We start from the raw sequence: 5,438 nt of genomic DNA on the forward strand, positions 1-5,438 counted from the left end.
GCCGTGACAGGGTGCGTTGATCATTTTCACTGAGAGGATAAGATGAAGCCATTGACAAGGGTGATGCCTCCAGACGATTAGCCGTGCCGTGACAGGGCATTGGATCATTTTCCCGAGAGATGACCGAAAGTAGCCGTTGACAATGGTGATGTATCACATAAAGCCAGCCATGGAAAGGAGTAAGACTGACTGGATGAAGATAGCAGGAAAGCAGAGGTTCAGAGGAACGAAAAGCAACTCCATTTGCTTATCTAAAATTCCTACCAATGATTTACATAAGTACCCCTATCCTTATTCTATTATTTATTATTCGAAAACACCATTATCAATTTATATCTGCCTAACTGAGATTTGCAAGGTGACCATAGCTTGCTTCATACCAACAATCTCCGTGGGATTTGACCCTTACTCACGTAAGGTATTACTTGGACGACCCAGTGCACTTGCTGGTCAGTTACATGGAATTGTGAACCGTGGTCTTGGCATCATGTTTTTGGCGCCATTACCAGGGAAAGAAAGAGCAATGAACTTTACATAATTAAAGTGTAATCACGATTCCGCGTACCAAGTTTTTGGCGCCGTTGCCGGGGATTGTTTGAGTTTGGACAACTAACGGTTCATCCTGTTGCTCAGATTAGGTAATTTTCTTTTTGTTTTCTTTTCAAAAAATTTTTTCAAAAATATTTCAAAATTTTCTCACCTGTTTTCGAAAAAAAAAATTAGATTCAAAATTTTTAAGAATGAATTCTAGTGTTTCATGAAGCATGTGAAGCCTGGCTGGCTGTAAAGCCATGTCTAAGTTTATTTGGACTGAGGCTTGCAATTTGTTATCAAGAGCAATATACTCTGGTGTTAAATGCTGAAGCTTGGCTGGTCATTGGCCATGTCTAGTGTTTTGGACCGGAGCTTTCATTGAAAGCTTGGCTGGCTAGTGAGCCATGTCTAATTCCTGGATTGAAGCTTTAGACTAAGAATGCAAGATTCCTGGAATTCATGTTAAAAATTTTGGAATCCTTAATTTTTCTTTTTCATATAATTTTCGAAAAAAAAAATCCAAAAAAATTAGAAAATCATAAAAAATCAAAAATATTTATTTTTCTTTTTCTTGTTTGAGTCTTGAGTCATATCATAAGTTTGGTGTCACTTGCATATGCATCTTGCATTTTTCGAAAATTCAGACATTCATAGTGTTCTTCATGATCTTCAAGTTGTTCTTGGTAAGTCTTCTTGTTTGATCTTGATGATTTTTTGTTTTGTGTTGTATGATGTTTTTCATATGCATTCTTGAATTCTTAGTGTCTAAGCATTAAAGAATTCTAAGTTTGGTGTCTTGCATATTTCTTTGCATTAAAAATTTTTTCAAAATTGTGTCTATGATGTTCATCTTGACATTCATAGTGTTCTTGGTGTTCATCTTGACATTCATAGCATTCTTGCATGCATCACATATTTTGATCTAAAAATTTCATGCATTGCATCTTTTTAGTGTTTTTCTCTCTCATCATAAAAATTTAAAAATAAAAAAAATATCTTTCCCTTTTTCTCTCATCAAATTCGAAAATTTGGATTGACTTTTTCAAAATTTTTAAAATCAAGTTGTTTCTTATGAGTCAAATCAAATTTTCAATTTGAAAATCTTATCTTTTTCAAAATCTTTTTCAAAAATCAAATCTTTTTCATTTTTCTTAGTTATTTTCGAAAATTCAAAAATATTTTTCAAAAATATTTTTCTTAATTTTATATCATAATTTTCGAAAATAACAATAACAATTAATGTTTTGATTCAAAAATTTGAAGTTTGTTACTTGCTTGTTAAGAAAGATTCAAACTTTAAGTTCTAGAATCATATCTTGTGATTTCTTATGAATCAAGTCATTAATTGAGATTTAAAAAAAAATCAAATCTTTTTCAAAACTAATTTCTAAAATATCTTCTTATCTTACCTTTTTCAAAAAGTTGGTTTCAAAATATCTTTTCTAACCTCCTAACTTCTTATCTTTTCAAAATTTGTTTCAACTAACTAACTAACTTTTTGTTTGTTTCTTAACTTTTTCAAAACCACCTAACTAACTCTCTCTCTCTAATTTTCGAAAATATCTTCCCTCTTTTTCAAAAATTTCTTTTTAATTAACTAATTATTCTTATTTTTATTTTTTATTTTAAAAATTTTCGAAAAAATACTAACATTTTTCAAAAACCATTTTCGAAAATCACTAACTCTTTTTCAAAAATTATTTTCGAAAATTCCTTCTCTCTCATCTTATTCTATTTATTTATTCATCTACTAACATCTCATCTCACATCTCAACCCTCCTCACAGTTGGGTTTCTTCCATTATATTACATTCTTTGTCTCCCCCTCTTCTTCTACTCACACAGGGATCCCTGTACTGTCGTATAAAGGATCCATATTATTATTATTATTTTTTCTGTGCCCTCTTCTTTGTCATATGAGCAGGAACAAGGACAAGAATATTCTTGTTGAAGCAAATCCAGAACCTGAAAGGACTCTGAAGAGAAAATTAAGAGAAGCTAAATTACAACAATCCAGAGATAACCTTTCAGAAATTTTCGAACAGGAAGAGGAGATGGCAGCCGAAAATAATAATAATGTAAGGAAGATGCTTGGTGACTTTACTGCACCTAATTCCAATTTACATGGAAGAAGCATCTCCATTCCTGCCATTGGAGCAAACAACTTTGAGCTGAAACCTCAATTAGTTTCTCTGATGCAGCAGAACTGCAAGTTTCATGGACTTCCATCTGAAGATTATTTTCAGTTCTTAACTGAATTCTTGCAGATATGTGATACTGTTAAGACTAATGGAGTAGATCCTGAAGTCTACAGGCTCATGCTTTTCCCTTTTGCTGTAAGAGACAGAGCTAGATTATGGTTGGATTCTCAACCCAAAGACAGCCTGAACTCTTGGGATAAGCTGGTCACGGCTTTCTTAGCCAAGTACTTTCCTCCTCAAAAGCTGAGCAAGATTAGAGCTGATGTTCAAACCTTCAGACAGAAAGAAGGTGAATCCCTCTATGAAGCTTGGGAAAGATACAAACAGTTGACCAAAAAGTGTCCTTCTGACATGCTTTCAGAATGGACCATCCTGGATATATTCTATGATGGTTTATCTGAGCTATCAAAGATGTCACTGGACACTTCTGCAGGTGGATCCATTCACCTAAAGAAAACGCCTGCAGAAGCTCAAGAACTCATTGACATGGTTGCTAATAACCAGTTCATGTACACTTCTGAAAGGAATCCTGTGAGTAATGGGACACCTATGAAGAAGGGAGTTCTTGAAGTTGATACTCTGAATGCCATATTGGCTCAGAATAAAATATTGACTCAGCAAGTCAATATGATCTCTCAGAGTCTGCATGGAATGCAAGCTGCATCCAACAGTACTCAAGAGGCTTCTCATGAAAAAGAAGCTTATAATCCTGAGAACCCTGCAATAGCAGAGGTGAATTACTTAGGTGAACCTTATGGAAACACCTATAACTCATCATGGAGAAATCATCCAAATTTCTCATGGAAGGATCAAAAGCCTCAACAAGGCTTTAATAATGGTGGAAGAAACAGGTTTAGCAACAGCAAGCCTTTTCCATCATCCACTCAGCAACAGACAGAGAACTCTGAACAAAATACTTCTAATCTAGCAAACTTAGTCTCTGATCTGTCTAAGGCCACTGTAAGTTTCATGAATGAAACAAGATCTTCCATTAGAAATTTGGAAGCTCAAGTGGGCCAACTGAGTAAAAGGATCACTGAAATCCCTCCCAGTACTCTCCCAAGCAATACAGAAGAGAACCCAAAAGGAGAGTGCAAGGCCATTGACATAAGCACCATGGCCGAACCTACAAGGGGAGTGGAGAACGCAAATCCCAAGGAGGAAGACCTCCTGGGACGTCCAGTGATCAATAAGGAGCTTCCCTCTGAGAAACAAAAGGACTCTGAGGCTCATCTAGAGACCATAGAGATTCCATTGAACCTCCTTATGCCCTTCATGAGCTCTGATGAGTATTCCTCTTCTGAAGAGAATGAGGATATTACTGAAGAGCAAACTGCCAAGTTTCTTGGTGCAATCATGAAGCTGAATGCCAAATTATTTGGCATTGATACTTGGGAAGTTGAACCTCCCTTGTTCATCAATGAACTAAGTGATCTGGATCAACTGACATTGCCTCAGAAGAGACAGGATCCTGGAAAGTTCATAATACCCTGTACCATAGGCACCATGATCTTTAAGGCTCTATGTGACCTTAGTTCAGGAATAAACCTCATGCCCCTCTCTGTAATAGAGAAACTGGGAATCTATGGGGTGCAAGCTGCTAAAATCTCATTAGAGATGGCAGACAGTTCAAGAAAACAGGCTTATGGACAAGTAGAGGACGTGTTAGTAAAGGTTGAAGGCCTTTACATCCCTGCTGATTTCATAGTCCTGGATATTGGAAAGGAAGAGGATGAATCCATCATCCTAGGAAGACCTTTCCTGGCCACAGCAAGAGCTGTGATTGATGTTGACAGAGGTGAAATAGTCCTTCAATGGAATGAGGACTCCCTTGTGTTTAAAACTCAAGGATCTCCCTCTGCAACCATGGAGAGGAAGCATGAAAAGCTTCTCTCAAAGCAGAGTCAACCCAAGCCCCCACAGTCAAACTCTAAGTTTGGTGTTGGGAGGCCACAACCAAACTCTAAGTTTGGTGTTGAATTCCCATATCCAAACTCTAAGTTTGGTGTTGGGGAGTTTCAACAATGCTTTGAACATCTGTGAGGCTCCATGAGAGCCCACTGTCAAGCTATTGACATTAAAGAAGCGCTTGTTGGGAGGCAACCCAATTTTTATTTATCTAACTATATTTTTCTTAATTATATGTCTTTATAGGTTCATGATCATGTGGAGTCACAAAATAAATATAAAAATTGAAAACGGAATCAAAAACAGCAGAAGAAAAATCCCACCCTGGAGGAGCATCTGTCTGGCGTTCAGCGCCAGAACAGAGCATGGTTCTGGCGCTGAACGCCCAAAATGGGCAGCATCCTGGCGCTGAACGCCCAGAACAAGCATGGTTCTGGCGTTCAACGCCAGAAATGGCAACAAATGGGCGTTGAACGCCTAAAATGGGCACCAACCTGGCGATGAACGCCCAGAGTTGTGTGCAAGGGCATTCTACATGCCTAAATTGGTGCAGGGATGTAAATGCCTTGACACCTCAGGATCTGTGGACCCCACAGAATCATCTCAGGATCTGTGGACCCCAAAGGATCCCCACCTACCTCCACTCACTTCTTCTCACCACTTTCTGTCACACAACCCCATAAACTCTCTTCTCCATCACCTCTTCACCACTCACATCCATCCACTCTTCCCCATAAACCTACCTCATAAACTCCACCTACCTTCAAAATTCAAAACCAATTTCCCACCCAAACCC

General features: G+C 37.6%; 1 non-coding gene across 1 annotated transcript; it reads right to left on the reverse strand.

Annotated features, from left to right (window-relative positions):
* Positions 1 to 2,983: 2,983 nt before the first annotated feature.
* LOC112725195 (small nucleolar RNA R71) lies at positions 2,984 to 3,090 on the reverse strand. Its single transcript, XR_003164319.1, has one exon. It is a non-coding gene; the product is annotated as a small nucleolar RNA R71 (small nucleolar RNA).
* Between the last annotated feature and the right edge of the window lie 2,348 nt (positions 3,091 to 5,438).

The sequence above is a fragment of the Arachis hypogaea genome, chromosome 11 (assembly GCF_003086295.3).
Source record: "Arachis hypogaea cultivar Tifrunner chromosome 11, arahy.Tifrunner.gnm2.J5K5, whole genome shotgun sequence".
Lineage (NCBI taxonomy): Eukaryota > Viridiplantae > Streptophyta > Magnoliopsida > Fabales > Fabaceae > Arachis > Arachis hypogaea.